The sequence below is a fragment of the Balaenoptera musculus genome, chromosome 10, assembly GCF_009873245.2.
Source record: "Balaenoptera musculus isolate JJ_BM4_2016_0621 chromosome 10, mBalMus1.pri.v3, whole genome shotgun sequence".
NCBI lineage: Eukaryota > Metazoa > Chordata > Mammalia > Artiodactyla > Balaenopteridae > Balaenoptera > Balaenoptera musculus.
In genome coordinates, this window is record NC_045794.1 from 22,516,463 (window position 1) to 22,535,736 (window position 19,274).

Here is a 19,274-nt window from a genome sequence, read left to right on the forward strand (position 1 = left end):
ATGAAAGGTTGACTAAACAAAGGCCTTCATATGCTAATGATTTTGTACATTTGTGGAATAGATAACACACAATCTAGAATAAAGGTCAATTCCGAATATTCTATAATAAAGGAGTATTGACATAGAAGATCTAAACATTATTTTCATTTTTCTCACAAAAAATTGTAAGAATTTTATGTAACAAATTTACCTTGTTTTGATTGATGTGTTAATATTTACAATCATTCTCATTTTTCAAGCATGTTTCACAAAAATAAAATTCAGTCAGCTCAAACATACATTTTAGCCACATTCTTGACTATATTATATATGCACTCATTCTATTATTCTCTTTAAAATTAATTATAAAATTAAATGAGACGATCTCTTTTCATATCTCACTTTTTTATGGTTCTAATGGCACACATGACCAAGAAATATGACCATAAATTTTTTAAGGAATTTTTCAAATTCAGAAGAAATAATGACTTTTTTCCTATAGCTTGTAATTACAAACACAAGTTCTATTGATTACCTCCCACCTACACATACAAAGCTATAGAAAACATTATTAACTTCTGGTCTAAAAGTTACTTATGTGGATGAGTAAAGATTTTATAACCAACAGAAAACAGACACCTTCTAACTGCTGAAAGTTGGTTGAGAGACTGTTAGAATTACAGTAGGTTACAGGAATCATCACTTAGCACAAGGGTGTGAAAACCAAATAACTAGACCTGAAAACTGTTTTTCTTGAAAACATATTTAATTAGCCCTAGAAAATATTTCCTATATATTAGTATCTACAAAGAGAATACACAATTTTTTCAAGCTTACATATAGAGGTTGTTTACAGTTAGCTCCAAAAGAGTACTCCCAATTTAATACAGCAGGTTATTTTGACTGTCCTATATCAGGCAAGTGGCCAAACTCTACATTGTTTAGTGCAGCAAAAACACAAGTCCATATTCAAGTAGAACTGAACTCTATATAATCTGCGGTCTCTACTTCTGACTTCCTTTATCTATGAAAAGAGAAAAAAAAAATGTGTTCTTCTCCATTACTTCAAATTCCTAATTAAGTTCATTAGGAAATAGTCTTTTTTTTTTTTGGAGAGGGTTCAAATGCTCAGAGGGGAGGGGCGTCCCAACCAGAGCCCATGGCCGGTACAAGGGCAGCGAAGGAGAATGCCCAGGGTCCTGCCAACCGTGCCGGAAAACGACAGCCCCAGCCGCGAAATGAAATCGGTGAGGCTGGCCGAAATCAGCCTCTGCAGAGTGCCATGTTCTAGGTTAGAAGTATGCACTTTATCCCAGGGAAAATGCCCAACTCTTATACAGAGTTTTCAGCTCTTACAGCACGTAAAGGATGATGTGAACACGAGGCAAGAAACCCAGCACAAAAGCCAACTGCCAGCATGATGAGAGACAGGGAGGATCTGAATCTGGGCGTATGGGAGTTCTAGGGTAGCTGTAGATTTAAAAAGAAAGCAGCAGAACCAACAGGCTTGGTCTTATCTCTTAGTGTGGGGTGGGGAAGGGTGAGGGAGAGAGAGAGTGAGGATGGCCAAACAGGCTTCCATCCACTCCGTCTGAGACACTAAGGCTTAGATTTCCACAGCCCTTTCCATTTTCACGGCCTCAGTTGTATGGTCCTCCTCAGCAACATTCCCCAGGAGGCATCTCAATTTGTAAATAACCGATCTGTTTCTGCGTGGCAACTAATATCACAGGACTATTTTGGTTGATGGGAGGGAACCTAGGGTATGCAGATGTCTGTAAAAATGCTTGTGGTGGTGGTGATTGTGACGGGTGTGTGTGTGTGTGTGTGCATGCGTGTGTGTGTGTGTGTAATTCTCTGCCTCCTCTGGAAAACTTTTTTAAAAATCTACTGGTCTTGGACTAGTCACGTATTTTGTCTGATTCTAAATTTACTACATAATAAATGCATTAATAATACCTGCCACGCCTAATTCATAGGGCTGCTGAGATGCGCAAAAAAGAGAATCTGTGAAACTACTCTGTGAACTTGAAAGGCCTATAATAAATGTTAAATGTAAGGTATTATTATCAATATTGCTTCATTCATTCAGTGATAGCTTCACTGAGAGGTGACTAAACCCTTACAGAGCTCTCAGCAAAGAGCATCAATAAGTAGAGTTCTTGGATTAAACCCAAACATAACCCAAAAGTGCCCAATTCATGACAAGGTGTTCGCCCCTTTGTTTTAAGATACCACGACATGTTTTTTTATACAGTTCTTGAATTCCCTGAAACAGCACGGCAGGGAGCAGAGGGTGAAATCTCCATTACCTTGTAATATCTTTTAAAATATGCAGAAGCAATCACTAGCACCAGCATGGATGCAGCCTTTGACAAAAAGCCTGTGTTTCTCTGGCATGCAGGAATCCAGAGCTATTCACCCTCCTCACCCTGCTTCTAGAACTAGCACTCTAGAATTCCTTAGTCTGCTCATTCTCTAAAGTTAGAGATGTATATTCTGCTAGGAAAAAAGGTCTTGGGGGGTTTTGTAATTAGAAACCTGCTCAGTGTCATTTATTAACTAGGTAACAACAATCTTTTCAGCATTTCAAGACTCAAAGAATAACAAAAAAGGAAAGATTTGCTTCATAGAGCAAACACCAAAAGCACAAAGAGAAGGAAGTAATTTGAGTTAAATTTTTTAAAAGCTTAACCTTAAGAACTAAGGCCAGCAATTTCACAGAATCACATAAGTTTAGGAAATGTTAGAAATTTGACAAAATGGGCTATGTTCAGTCAGGCAATATGCTAAAAACAATGTCTCAGAATTAGAACTGTTTTTTTACAACCGTGGAAGGAAATCAAGCCTCCCAGAAGTGTTCATGTTAAACTAAAAGATCTGCTGGCATCTTTAACCTGCGAATAAATGCTAGTGGAGGGAAGAAATATGAAAGCCATTCAAATGGTGTGGAGCACATAATCCCTGGTATATAACCCAGTAAATCAAAGAACTAACCTTCTCACACGATTCCATGTATGTCTGGAAAGAACCCCGTCTATACCTCCACTCACAATACCTCACTAAACAGTTCTGAAATGTTTTGCTTTGTATGTATACAAGTACTTCCTAAAATATTTGTATCTAAGGCAGCTTCTGCACCCCAGAAATTGTCTATAGGACTCCATTCTGGGCTATTATATACGACTGTTCAAGTTACGTAGCTGCCACCAATTTCCTTTGGTAATGGTGGAAAGAAAACTTTGTTTCATTTCTCCTCCCTCCAGGATGTTGTAAGATTTTTTTTTTAATTTTTTGATGTGGACTATTTTTAAAGTCTTTATTTAATTTGTTACACTATTGCTTCTGTTTTTATGTTTTTAGTTTTTTGGACCCAAGGCATGTGGGATCTTAGCTCCCTGACCAGGGATCGAACCCGCACCCCTGCTTTGGAAGGCAAAGTCTTAACTACTGGACCGCTAGGGAATTCCCCAGATGTTGTAAGATTTAAATGAGGCAAGACATATTAAACCATCAGCAAATGCCTGTCACAAAGCAGGCATTCAACAAATGGCTCTTTCAATGGTAGCTTGTAAAACTACCTCATACTGATTACAGGGAACATGGTTGCCAAGGGCTTTATTATCTCCACATGGAGAAAGGTGAGGAGGGAGGAGCTTTTCTTTTTCTCTTTTTCATATAAATAGGATGGAGCAGAATTCCATGAAGACAACAGAGCCTTCCCAATGATGAAATGGAAAGTGGTAACAAAACTCTCCCTAAGGTCAGGGACAGGCAGACAAGGGGCCACTGGACACCAGCAATTAGAATTCAGAGTTGGTCAGGGGAGAGGTACACATTCATTAGCCAAAAATATAACTGTAGCTCTCTTTTGGTTTTTCAGTTTCTCTAAGAAATGCATCCAGAAATACAGTGTGTGTATAGAACTCTTTATGTTTAGAGTGTGTTTTTAAAAGGAGTCTGTTTTGTTTATGCATGGAAATTTCAAACCAAACATCTACTCCTTTGATCATAGTCAAAAGCAAGTATAGAGAGGGTATCTAAGAGGGAAAGTGTCCTCTAGAATGTTACAAAGGTCGAAGAAAATTTATTGCAGTTGTTAGCAAACATTAAAATTTATCACAATATATGGCTGGACGACCATGGATTATTACAGGATAACTTCCTCTAGGCAAAAGTCAGCTATTTTACTACTCAAGAGGGAGAGAAACAGCCTTTTGTAATTACAGGCTTGTAGACTACGAAGATGTTAGAACTCGAAGGGGCCCGAGATAAAATCCAACCTTTCCCTTCTCTGAGATAAAGAAGCAAAACCTCAGAGTGAGTTGCCTTAGTCATTCATGACAGACTCCCTAGATTAAAATAATTTATAAATATGAACAAGTTCAACCACACATAGGATGCTTGAAAGCCCTGACAAGTGACTGTCTGGCCCCCTGGTGGCAGGGATGTTAATACCATACTTTGTAAGGACCTACTGTATAGCACAGGGAACTCTACTCAATGCTCTGTACTGGCTTATATGGGAAAAGAATCTTAAAAAGAGTGGATATATGTGTATGTATAACTCCTTCACCTTGCTGTACACCTGAAGCTAACACAAGATTGTAAATCAACTGTACTCCAAAAAAATTTTAAAGTACAAATAAAAAAAATTTTTAAATAGCATACTTGGTTTGCTCATTACAGATTACTGCCGTGGAGCACTTTGTGAACTATGAAGAGTACTACATATTGATAATAAAGATCATTGGATCCTCACAACACCCTTGAGATTTAGCCAGGATTATTTTCTCCATATTCCAGAGAAGGAAACTGAGACTCTTCTTAAGTCCACATAGTTGGTAAGGAATTGAGCTGGAATTTGAACTGAGATCCTCTGATATATATCTTTATCTATCTACATCCATAGATACATAAATATCTGATACCTAGATAGATAGATAGATATAAAAGAGTTGTAATACTTCAAAAGAAACATCTATGTTTTCTCATGGGAAATATGCCACATGTGCATGCACAATTAATGGTAAGACATCAATAGGAATGTTATAAAATCTTAGTCTCAAAAACACTAATTATCTGATTCCTAGAATTTTCATTCTTGTCAAGTTTTAAATTTTAGCATTAAGCATACCATTACATTAGACATAAGTAGAATTCGCTATCAGAACATCATAATGTATAACTTTTCAATTAATTTTCCCATCCTCAAATTATCATATTAACAGTGATAATCAAAACAAAGTGTAATAAGCAGACTGATTCCAAAATCAAAATACAAGTCTCCAAATCCCATTACACAAATATCAAGTCTGAAAGAAAAGAAATGCAAGTAAATTTATACATACATAAATGTGTGTGTCTATACATATAGACACACACATACACAATACTTACATATATAATATATTTTATATATGTTTACTTGTATTTTCATTTATAAGTATATAATACACTGCTATAGTGTCTCCTACGTATCAGGGGTGGTCACATTCCCTCACTTAATTCTTCTAAAAACCCTCTGAGGTAACCATTAGCTTGATAAATGAAGAAAGAAAAACTCTAAACGTTTTAAAGAACTATCCTAAAGTCTCAGAACTAGTTTTAAGACTTAATCCAGATCAATCTCTGTCCAAAGCCCATCTTCGTAATTTCATAGAAGACACACCGTATTTATGAAATTAAAACATAAAAAAATACATGTACTTCACATCCATTAGGACAGTTAATTTTTTTAAAAGGGCAGAAAATAACAAGAGTTGGCGTGAATGTGGAGAAACTGGAACACTTGTGCATTGTTGGTGGGGATATAAAATGATGCAGCCGCTATGAAAAACAGTATGGCAACTGCTCAAAAAATAAGGTTTGATCATAAGATTACCATATGATCCAGCAGTTCCACTGCTGAGTATACAACAGAATTGAAAGTTGAGTCTCTTATGTTCATAGCAGGATTATTCACAATAGACAAAAAGTAGAAGCAATCCAAATGTCTATCAAGAGATGAATGGATAAACAAAACGTGGTATACATTTACAATGGAATATTATTCAGCCATAAAAAGAATAAAATTCTGATACATGCTAAAAAAGTGCATTTAGGTACATTCACTGAAATTAAAACACACAACATGACAGTCTAGCTTTCCCTGGTTTCACACTTCTAGAGATGCTGAATTTCTCCTATAAGGGCCCCAAAATGTATGAAAAAGAGACTATCTGAGTATCTGTAACTATGACTTAATAGAAGTAACAAAGCAGCAAGCTAGAAACAGTGGGCAGGGAATTTTATGGCCTCAAGGCCTCCACTTGGTAAGTCCTAATTTTCGAATAGCTGAACAACTAAATTCTTAAGACAGGTAAATTAAATTTACAGAGACAGGCTTTTTAAACCAGTTTTAGCATTGCAATAATAACTCCTGGCCTAAATTTTTTTTTAAGTCGAACACAGGATATTTTATGCCATGTTACAGTTATGTAATGGAGACTTACGTAATATTTAGATTGAAGAATTGCTCACTGTTCATTGTCTAGCTACTAAATTAATTGTTATTCTCATCTGGAAGAACCAAAGCAAAATCAGTTTGTTGTGCTAGGTCCTCTGTGAGCAGATATTTACCCATAAGAATAAAAAAAGATCATAAAGTCCAAATCATCATTATTATTGTAGATTTATGCCCAAGTGAGACTAGCTTTTTGTTGATTATTATAACCGTAAAGCATCTATCTCTACAAATAATTTAGCCGTCAATGGACAGTAACTTTAGAGAAGTGTTTTAAAAACTGTAATTGTGAAAACCAGGTTTCAAGTCAATTTATATTTGGTTCAATCAGCCATTTTTGAATGGAATGGAATGGAATAGAATTGAATGGAACAGGAAGGGAAGGGAAGAGAAATAGAGGACACTGCAATAGCAAGTAATCTTTTCAAGAAACTTGTTTCTGAGAGCCTACTGTAGAGCACAGGGAACTCTGCTCAATACTCTGTAATAACCTAAATGGGAAAAGAATTTGAAAAAGAATAGATACATGTATATGTATAACTGAATCACTTCACTGTACACTGAAACTAACACAACATTGTTAATCAACTATGCTCCAATATAAAATAAAAAATTTTTTTAAACTCTGAAAAAAAAAGAAACTTGTTTCTGGGGTATGTGTGTGTGTGTGTGTACATGCTGGATTACAATGTGAAATGTACAGTATTCCATACTGAGAGTTGCAATAAAAAGTGTTTGAGGACTTCCCTGGTGGCACAGTGGTTAGGAATCCACCTGCTAATGCAGAGGACAGGGGTTCGAGCCCTGGTCCAGGAAGATCCCACATACCACGGAGCAACTAAGCCCGTGCACCACAACTACTGAGCCTGCGCTCTAGAGCCCACGAGCCACAACTACTGAGCCCGCGTGCCACAACTACTGAAGCCTGCGCGCCTAGAGCCCGTGCTCCACAACAAGAGAAGACCCCGCGATAAGAAGCCCCCCGCACCGCAACGAAGAGTAGCCCCCACTCACCGCAACTAGAGAAAGCCCACGCGCAGCAACGAAGACCCAATGCAGCCATAAATAAATAAATAAATAAATAATTTTTTTTTAAAGTGTTTGAAAGTCACTACTCTAGAGGACTATACATGTATACAGGTTAGGGTTAAGGGAACCAAAATATTTTTAAAAAACAAATAAATATAAAGAGAAGAGAAGAGGAGAGGAGGAGAGGGGGAGGGGAGGGAGGAGAGGGAGCAAGGAAGGGAAGGAAGGAAGAAACGAATGGAAGGAGGGAGAGAGGAAGGAAGGAATCCTGTGGCCAAGAGGAGAGAAAACTGAGACAACCAAGGGAACTTTTTTTTGCTCTATAATTACTTTTGAAGTCCAGCTTTTACTTTGAAATAAAAACTGTCCTTTTGTTAATTGCCCCATCAAATTTTTATATAGCCAATTACAGTGAAACAGGAAGACGCCCTTTTAAATATATCTTCCTCCTTTTCACCCCCACTCTAGTTGACCTCTACCTTTACTACAGTACCTATCCATCAAATGGTATCTTTCATTAGTTAATATGTTTGCATGTAACTCTACGTTCACAACCTATTACCTGGTACATGGAAGATGCTCAGGATCTGCAGAGGAAACACCTGCCAAGTTGCCTGAGAAACAATCATTAGATTTCTGTTCTTTCTGCTCCGAAAGGTTTTAGTCTTTTTTGTATCCTGTTAAATTGCAAATACCTGAGAAGGGAACACACTAAGATCCTGGTTCTCAGTTTAAAACTGGAGATAGGTTGGTGCTGCAGATCTGGGGAAGGCACCTTTTACATGACCAACGCCTGGGAAGGATGTGCAGGAAAGGTGTGCATCAAATTTTCCGATGGCGCAGACTGGGGAGGAATAACTAATTTGACAGACAAAAATCTAGATTTTAAATAATCTCTACAGGACAAACATCAACACAATTAAACTTCAAACAAACATACAGTTCTGCATTTAAATTCACAGAAATTCAACTGCTTAAGTATGTGATGGACTTGAATTCAACTTCACATAATTATAGTGACCATACAGCCCTGTGTGCCCAGGACAATTCTGGTTTATGCCTGTTACCTGAGCCTAATTATTAATTGTGTCCTTTTTCACTCTCAAAAGTGTCCTGGTTTAGATGATAAAGTATGTGCTCACCCCAAATATAATAAATGAATACCGTGATGTGGCAGCTGGAAAACTGATGGAACCATTTTAGACCTACTCATGGAAGAATGGAGCCCCAACCAGAGAAGCAGGGACACATCCAGAATATTAGGCTCAATTATAGACACCTTGGGACTTCCCTGGCAGTCCAGATGTTAAGACTCTGTGCTTCCAATGCAGGGGGAGCAGGTTTGATCCCTGGTTGGGGAACTAAGATCCCACATGCCATGTGGCAAAAAAAAAAAAAAAATTATAGATGTCTAGAATGTTGGGCTCAATTATAGCTGCCGCATTTTAAGTGGCATCCTGACAAAATAGCCTGTATCCAAAGTTGGGCAAATGGGAAAGCAGGCATAATATAGAAATCATGTTGTTTGAAGAACAATGGTTGGAACTGGAAAACACTGCCCAACAGAGGAAAGAAACAGTAGGTGTAATCTTACTTTATAAAGCTGAAGGTCTACATGTAAAAAGGGGAAGAAATTTTTTTCGATACTAATTCACTATCAATTAGTTCAATGTAAGGAAAATCTTGCCAGCAATTGGAAATGTCCAAAATATACAAATTAATCACAGACGGGTGAACTTTTACAACAGTGTTCAGGCAGAGGCAGATGAGAAATGCTGTAGAAGGGATCTTGCATTGGGAAGACGGCCCCTTCCAAATACTACTTACTACCTTCTGTTTTATGATGGGAATTGTGGCAGAGATGATTGGCATGAAAGGGTAGAGTTTACGTCTAGTATTTACTGATAGAAAGCTCAGACGGCTCACCTGCCCCAGCTGAGTTTATCACATTGTCGATTGGTCTGGCATCTCACTATTACAGAGACCAGAAAATTGCAGCCTTGGATCTTATAAGTCTTCCACTATTAAATATCTGTCAGTACTAGGTTAAAATACTCAAAGTTAAAGCACTACGTAAATATCCATTATTATTACTTCCAACTTTACATTCCAGATGAGCAAATAGAGTTGTGTTTATTATATCTCGGAGTTTCAGAAGCATGATGCTTGTTGTGATATTTTGTCACTTAAGTTTTTTAATTTCATAAGATACTCCCAGATGAAAAGAAGATGAACAGAAAACTAAAGTTTAAAGAATGATAACCAAGAAATACCCTCTCCCCAAAACACACACACACACACACACACACACACACACACATACACACACTCTAATAGCAGCTAATACTGAATGATCAAGCACTATGTACCAAGCACTATAATAAGAGCTCCACGTGGATTCTTTAATCTTTATAGAAAAATAAGAGACAGGTCCTACTATCATTCCCATTTTACAGACGGTGAAACTGGAGGTTGAAGGTTAGGTTCTGCCCAGGGTCACAGAGTTAAACAAGTGGCAGAGCTGGGATTCAAACACACACCACTAACTTCAGAGTCTGTGCTTTTATACACTGAAGGTGTAAAGGACACACATAACCCAGCTATGTTGCACGTGTGGAAGTAAGGGCAGTAGATATTGAAGAACTGGGAAGTGGCAGAAGGTACGCTGGACATGAGCCTGCTTTTCAGAAGAAGGAAACTGAAAGACGGGGTGACAGAGCAGCTGCTGCAGAAGACAGGGCAGGGGAAATCAAAGCATCCGGAGGCATTTTCTTCTCCCTGTATTTTTTTGTCTTCTTTCATTTTTCCTTTTCCCTCCACAACTGTCAATTTTTCTGTTGTCCTCTTCCTTCACTTCCTAGGTTCTCTCTCATTCCATCTCTCTTTTTGGTTTTGCATAGTTCTTTCTTTTTTCCTAATCATTTTCTTCCTTTCACTCTCATTTTACTCTTTCCCCAATATTTCCTTTATCTCTTCTCTGAACTCTCTCTTTACTTTTCTCTTTCTTTCTCTTCCTTACATGATTACCAAGTTGTGCTTAAGAGGTATTATTATTTTCCTTGGATAAGATTATATCTTTTGTATTTCAAATAAAATATAGATGAATTGGACATTTTCTTATCAAAACTCAACTTAAAATTAACTTGCAAAAGCAAAACATATATCTAACAAGGACTTGGATCCAGAATATAGAAAGTACTTTTACAATGCAATAAAAGAACACATACAACCCAAAAGATATGAACAGACACTTCACCAAAAAAAGATACATGGAAGGCCAGTAAGCACAGGAAAAGATGCTCAACATCACTGGTCATTAAGGAAATGCAAATTAAAACCACAGTTACATACCACTACACACCCCCTAGAAAGGCTAAAATAAAAAAGAATGACAATATCCCGGTGGTGAGGATGTGGAACAACCGGAAGCCTCATATGTGGTACACACACACATATACACATACCCTCATTCATGGTATGAAGCAAATGGTTCAGCTACTTGAGAAAACATTTTGGTAATTTCTTGAAAAGTTAAACATATACTGAATATATGATTCAGCAATCCCCATTCCTAGGTATTTACTCAAGAGAATTAAAACACACATCCACACAAAGCCTCGTACACAAATGTTCATATCAACATTATTCATAATAGCCACAGAAAAAGGGAAACAACCCAACTCCAAATGTGGTAGTATATCTATACAACGGAATACTACTGAGCCAAAAAAGCGGACTGAACTACTAATACACACAAGAGCATGAATAAATCTCAAAAACATATACTAAGGGAAAGAAGCCAGACACAAAAAACTATACACCATGTGATGCCACTTGTATAAAATTTTAGAAAAGTCAAACCTAGAGCATCCACAAGAAAGTCAGTGGTTCACCCGGCACTGGGCTGGGGACAAGGATTGACTGCAAAGGTGCAAGAAGAATTTTTTGGGGGGGGAGGGCGGGGCGGTGATAGACGTATGATTATAGTGTTGGCTGCACAACTGTTACCAAAACTCATTGAACTGAGCACTTAAAATGGGTGAATGTGATTGTATGTAAGTTATTGTGCAACAAAACATCAGTAGATTTGTAGACAGCCCTCAACTGCTTAGTTTTCTATGGATCAGTGGCGTCCCATAAATATTCTTAGGATCAAAGATAAATTTTGGGCTTCCCTGGTGGCGCAGCGGTTAAGTATCCACCTGCCAATGCAGGGCACACGGGTTCCATCCCTGGTCCGGGAAGATCCCACGTGCCACGGAGCAACTAAGCCTGCGAGCCACAACTATTGAGCCCGCGTACCACAACTACTGAAGCCCGCACGCTCTAGGGTCCGTGTGCCACAACTACTGAACCCATGTGCCGCAACTACTGAAACCCGTGCACCTAGAGCCCATGCTCCACAACAAGAGAAGCCACCACAATGAGAACCCCATGCACCGCAACCAAGAGTAGCCCCTGCTCACCACAACTAGAGAAAGCCCGCACGCAGCAATGAAGACCCAACGCAGCCAAAAAAACAAGTTAATTAATTAAAAATTTTTTTTAAAAAGAGATAAACTTTGAGGACATAATAAGGATTTGTTTTTGTTGTTTGGGTTGTGGTTTGCTTGGTCTGGGAGGAAGAGTTAGACGGGGTGACTTGTCAGTTACATAACAGGCTCTAGCTGCCTTCCCTGCACCTGGAGGCTCTCACACGTATTTGGTGATTGACTGATAAGGCACACCCAGGGGTGCACCTGGGAGATCTGGTTAAACCTAGTGAGACACATTTTCCTAAACACGCCACACAATAAAATTGAGGCTTATTCCAAACTTTTAATTTTAATTTGGAGGAAAGAACAGCCTGGAATACCTTGTCCCACCTGAAAGTGAGTGACACAGACTGAGTCACATCAAAAGGACTTGAAGAGGGATGAGGCTTGTTGTGAAGTTCTCAAATACTAGCAGAACTGAAAGAATGAGGACTTCACAACAAGCCTCATCCTTGAACAAGAACGAGGCCACCTGTGCATAAGGATTAATGACTAAATTGTATTAAAGCACATCAAATATGTTAAAGTCCATGAGTTCATAGTTATAAGAAAAATACTTATTAGTACTCTTTGGAGGTCAGGGTACCAACTCATTGCTCTAAATACGAGGAAGTAAAGGAGACTAAGCATTAAAAAAGAAAGATGAGAAAAGAGGAAAGTAAAACAGCACATATGCAGCGTATACACAGAAGCATGTCTGTGCTACCCTGCAAAGTGGAAGAAGCAAGCTGCACCACACTGCATAATGTGATCTCAGGGCTGTAAAAACAAACAAATCTACACCATGCTTGATAAAAACTCCAGGAAGATAAATTATTAACCTTGAAGAATGGAAATGGGCATTGCAGAGGAGGGAAAATTATTTTCATTTTGTGCTTTTTATTACTTTTATAAAAACTTTAAGCCAATAATTTTTTTAAACAAAAAATTTTCATTTTTCCAAGAAAAAGATCTAACTTATTACGGACTACTTAATTGGCCACTTCATTTAGTCCACACACGTTCTTTTCCATGGAACTCTGTGATTGAGTGGCACCCAATTATTTATCCATGAAGAAAATGTGAGACAGGAAAGTCTGCCAGGCTGAGGAGGGGAAGGCTCCTGGGGTGGGAGGAAGCTGGAGGTGTGCACACCCCACTCGGAGGCCAGCTGCACCTGTGGCCAGGGCAGCGCCTTCTCAGCCTGGGAGGGTCCAATTCAACTGCAATGTATCCTTTTTAATCTCCAGTTAAGGAGCTGAACAGGAGTGGTGAAGGATAAAATTAGAAAAGTTCTCAAATGCTAGCAGAACTGAAAGAATGAGGACTTCACAACAATAACAGTGACTTTGTAAGTGCTAGTAATTCTTACCCCTTTTGCCAACGAGATCAGGATCTCTGTATTAGCCAGTTTTATATCTGTGACTATATGGTCCTTCCTATGTGTACATCAGTTGACAATGACAGCTTGGAATAGAAGATCTTAAAGAGTAAGGGGAAGGCTGAAGAGGACTGATATTTTTAAGGCATTACAAAATTGAGAAGATTCTTTTTTTAATACTTTATTTTATTTCATTTTATTTCATTTCATTTCACTTTTTTGGCCATGCCATGAGGCATGTGGGATCTTAGTTCCCCAGCCAGCGATTGAACCTGTGCCCCCGGCAGTGGAAGGGTGAAGTCTTAACCACTGGACCACCAGGGAATTCCCCAAAATTGAGAAGATCCTTAACCTAGGAACCAAGAACACACAGTTGGATGGGATTCACAGAGGTCCACAAATCCCACAAAGGTGTAAGATAAATTGTGCGTGTGTGTGTGTGTGTGTACATTTTCTATGGGAGGGCCTATAGCTTTTATCAGATTCTAAGAGGGATCTAGGCCCCTCAAAACCTGTAGTGACCACTACTGTAAGGTAATGCACCATTATAAATCATCTTCGGCTCTCAAGCTGGTGGTAACTGTACAAACATAATGAGCCATAGGCAGGCATGAGCTAAGCTCTGCTTCGTTAATCAACAGGAGAAAAAGTATATAAGGAAGGAGAGGATTGTTACAAGATGCTTTTCAGAGAGACTAGACAGAAGAAAAGTCAGTCCTAAATGTGTGCCCAGGCAGGGAAGGACTCCTGCAGCAGATCGGCAAGAAGCCAAGGGCATGCCCAGCATCAACGTGAATAAGCATGCTGGAACGATGCGGAAAGACAGATAAAGAAGGATGGCCTAGCAACATCACGTCTGTGTATTTACCCAGGAGAAATGAGTGCTTTTTCCACCAAAAGACATATAAAGAATGTTCACAACAGTATTATTCACCATAGCCTCAAACTGGAAACAACCCAAATGTCCATCAATTGGAGATAGATAAATTGTGGCATGTTCATAGAATAGAATCCTAAAAAGTAATGAAAAAGAATGAACTGCAGCAACATGCAACAACACAAATGAATTAATTACACAGACATAATGTTGATCAGAAGAAACAAGCCACACGAGGATGTGCTTTTCACTCCTAGGTCTATACTCAAGAGAATTGAAAACGTGTGTCCCACACAAAAAACTGTACATGAATGTTTATGGCAACATTATTCATAACAGCCTAAAATTGGAAGCAACCCAAATTTCCATCAACTGAGGACAGATAAACAAAATATGGTATATTCCCGCAATGGGATATTATTCAGGAGTAAAAAGGAATGATTTGCTGATTCATGATACAACATGTATAAACCCTGAAAATATTATACTAAGTGAAAGAAGCCAGTAACAAAAGGCCACATGTTATATGTTTCCATTTATATGAAATGTCCAGAATACACAAGTCCATAGGGACGGGAAGTAGATTCGTGGTTGCCAGGGGTAGAAGTGGGGGAGATGGGGGAGTGACTACTAATGGCTACATCTTTTGGGGATGATGAAAAGTTCTGGAATTAGAGAGTGGTGATAGTCGCACAAATTTGTAAATACACTAAATAACACTGAATTGTGCACTTTAAAATGTGAGTTTTTATGGTATATACATTATATCTCAATTTGAAAACTTAATTAAAAAATAGTGTGTATGACATGGTTCCATTTACATAAAGCTCAAAAACAGACAAAACTACTCTATGGTGATGAGGGTAAAAATAGTGGTTACCTTAAACAGACGAACTGATAAGGAGCAGGAAAGGGCATGAGGAAACCTATCCAGGCTGAAATAGTTTATGTAACACTCTTTGATCTAGATGGTAGTTACATGAATAAACAAATATATATGTAGAAATTTATCAAACTTAAACTTGATACACTTAGGCTTACACTGAACATTTATGTGTTTTACTGAATGTAAGTTAAGTATTTCAGCAGAGAACTTTTTGCAGAAAAACAATCTTTTTGCAATCCATAACACTGTGGCTTGTAAATCCCACAGAATAGTATCCAGCACATAGTATGTGCTCAGGGAAGTAATTTCACCTTTTCAGTTGCCTTGATTAAAAACCCTAGAGCCAAAGGGCCAGTGGAGCTTCAAGATGGCGGAAGAGTAAGACGTAGAGATCACCTTCCTCCCCACAAATACATCAGAAATACATCTACATGTGGACCTGCTCCTACAGAACACCTACTGAATGCTGGCAGAAGACCTCAGACCTCCCAAAAGTCAAGAAATTCCCCACGTACCTGGGTAGGGAAAAAGAAAAAAGAAAAAACAGAGACAAAAGAATAGGGACGGGACCTGCACCAGTGGGAGGGAGCTGTGAAGGAGGAAAGGTTTCCACACACTAGGAGCCCCTTCGCGGGCGGAGACTGTGGGTGGCAGAGGGGGGAAGCTTCGGAGCCACAGAGGAGGGCGCAGCCACAGGGGTGCGGAGGGCAAAGCGGAGAGATTCCCGCACAGAGGATCAGTGTCAACCAGCACTCACCAGCCCGAGAGGCTTGTCTGCTCACCCGCCGGGGCAGGCGGGGGCTGGGAGCTGAGGCTCGGACTTCGGTCGGATCGCAGGGAGAGGACTGGGGTTGGCGGCGAGAACACAGCCTGAAGGGGTTAGTGCGCCACAGCTAGCCGGGAGGGAGTCTAGGAAAAGGTCTGGACCTGCCGAAGAGGCAAGAGACTTTTTCTTGCCTCTTTGTTTCCTGGTGCGCGAGGAGAGGGGATTAAGAGCGCCACTTAAAAGAGCTCCAGAGACGGGTGCGAGCCGCGGCTATCAGCGCGGACCCCAGAGACGGGCATGAAATGCTAAGGCTGCTGCTGCCACCACCAAGAAGCCTGTGTGCAAGCACAGGTCACTCTCCACTCCTCCCCTCCCGGGAGCCTGTGCAGCCCGCCACTGCCAGGGTCCCGTGATCCAGGGACAACTTCCCCGGGAGAATGCACGGCGCACCTCAGGCTGCTGCAACATCACGCCAGCCTCTGCTGCCGCAGGCTCGCCCCACATCCGTACCCCTCCCTCCCCCCGGCCTGAGTGAGCCAGAGCCCCCGAATTAGCTGCTCCTTTAACCCCGTCCTGTCTGAGCGAACAAAGAAGAGAAAGGGAAATTTCTCCCAGCAGCCTCAGGAGCAGCGGATTAAATCTCCACAATCAACTTGAGGTACCTGCATCTGTGGAATACCTGAATAGACAACGAATCATCCCAAATTGAGGAGGTGGACTTTGGGAGCAATGATAAATATATTTTTTTCTTTTTCTCTTTTTGGAGTGTGTATGTGTATGCTTCTGTGTGTGATTTTGTCTGTACAGCTTTGCTTTTAGCATGTGTCCTAGGGTTCTGTCTGTCTGTTTTTTGGTTTTTTTTTGTTTTTAGTATTGTTTTTAGCAGTTGTTATCATTGCTGGATTTGTTTTTTGGTTTGCTTGCTCTCTTCTTTCTTTTTTTTTTATTTCTTTATTTTTTTATTACTTAAAAAACTTTTTTTAATAATTATTTTTTATTTTTTATTTTAATAACTTTATTTTATTTTACTTTACTTTATTTTATTTTATCTTCCTCTTTCTCTCCTTTTTTTTCCTCCCTTTTATTCTAACCAGTGTGGATGACAGGCTCTTGGTGCTCCAGCCAGGCATCAGGGCTGTGCCTCTGAGGTGGGAGAGCCAACTTCAGGACACTGGTCCACAAGAGACCTCCCAGCTCCACGTAATATCAAACGGTGAAAATCTCCGAGAGATCTCCATCTCAACGCCAAGACCCAGCTCCACTCAACGACCAGCAAGCTACAGTGCTGGACACCCTATGCCAAACAACTAGCAAGACAGGAACACAACACCATCCATTAGCAGAGAGGCTGCCTAAAATCATAATAAGGCTACAGACACCCCAAAACACACCAGCAGACGTGGCCCTGCCCACCAGAAAGACAAGATCCAGCCTCATCCACCAGAACACAGGCACTAGTCCCCTCCACCAGGAAAACTACACAACCCACTGAACCAAACTTAGCCACTGGGGAGAGGCACCAAAAACAAGGGGAACTACAAACCTGCAGCCTGTGAAAAGGAGACCCCAAACACAGTAAGATAAGCAAAATGAAAGACAGAGAAACACTCAGCAGATGAAGGAGCAAGGCAAAAACCCACCATACCAAACAAATGAACAGGAAATAGGCAGTCCACCTGAAAAAGAATTCAGAATAATGATAGTAAAGATGATCCAAAATCTTGGAAATAGAATGGAGAAAATACAAGAAACATTTAACAAGGACCTAGAAGAACTAAAGAGCAAACAAAAAGTGATGAACAGCACAGTAAATGAAATAAAAAATTCTCTAGAAGGGATCAATACAAGAATAACTGAGGCAGAAGAATGGATAAGTGACCTGGAAGATAAAATAGTGGAAATAACTACTGCAGAGCAGAATAAAGACAAAAGAATGAAAAGAATTGAGGACAGTCTCAGAGATCTCTGGGACAACATTAAACGCACCAACATTTGAATTATAGGGGTCCCAGAAGAAGAAGAGAAAAAGAAAGGGACTGAGAAAATATTTGAAGACATTATAGTTGAAAACTTCCCTAATGTGGGAAAGGAAATAGTTAACCAAGTCCAGGAAGTGCAGAGAGTCCTATACAGGATAAATCCAAGGAGAAACACGCCAAGACGCATATTAATCAAACTATCAAAAATTAAATACAAAGAACAAATATTAAAAGCAGCAAGGGAAAAACAACAAATAACATACAAGAGAATCCCCATAAGGTTAAGAGCTGATCTTTAAGCAGAAACTCTGCAAGCCAGAAGGGAGTGGTAGGACATATTTAAAGTGATGAAGGAGAAAAACCTACAACCAAGATTACTCTACCCAGAAAGGATCTCATTCAGATTTGACAGAGAAAACCTTTACAGACAAGAAAAAGCTAAGAGAATTCAGCATCACCAAACCTGCTTTACAACAAATGCTAAAGGAACTTCTCTGGGCAGGAAACACAAGAGAAGGAAAAGACCTACAATAAAAAACCCCAAAACAATTAAGAAAATGGTCATAGGAACATACAGATCAATAACTACCTTAAATGTAAATGGATTAAATGCTCCAACCAAAAGACATAGACTGGCTGAATGGACACAAAAACAAGACCCACATATACACTGTCTACAGGAGACCCACCTCACACCTAGGGACACATACAGACTGAAAGTGAGGGGATGGAAAAAGATATTCCAAGCAAATGGAAATCAAAAGAAAGCTGGAGTAGCAATTCTCATATCAGACAAAATAGACTTTAAAACAAAGACTATTACAAGAGACAAAGAAGGACACTACATAATGAACAAGGGATCAATCCAAGAAGAAGAAGATATAACAATTGTAAACATTTATGCACCCAACATAGGAGCACCTCAATACGTGAGGCAAAAACTAACAGTCATAAAAGGGGAAATCGACAGTAACAATCATAGTAGAGGACTTTTAACACCCCACTTTCACCAATGGACAGATCATCCAAAATGAAAATAAATAAGGAAACACAAGCTTTAAACGATACATTAAACAAGATGGACTTAAGTGATATTTATAGGGCATTCCATCCAAAAACAACAGAATACACATTGTTCTCAAGTGCTCATGGAACATTCTCCAGTATAGATCATATCTTGGGTCACAAATCAAGCCTTGGTAAATTTAAGAAAATTGAAATCATATCAAGTATCTTTTCCAACGACAACGCTATGAGACTAGATATCAACTACAGGGAAAAAATCAGTAAAATACAAACACATGGAGGCTAAACAATACACGACTTAATAACCAAGAGATCACTGAAGAAATCAAAGA

The 19,274-nt window shown here is 39.3% G+C and overlaps 1 protein-coding gene across 3 annotated transcripts in view; it reads right to left on the bottom strand.

Moving 5' to 3' along the window:
- ITPR2 (inositol 1,4,5-trisphosphate receptor type 2) overlaps nt 1-19,274 on the bottom strand; it is a 524,960-nt gene that overhangs the window by 424,311 nt on the left and 81,375 nt on the right. The gene's annotated exons all lie outside the window — the stretch shown is intronic.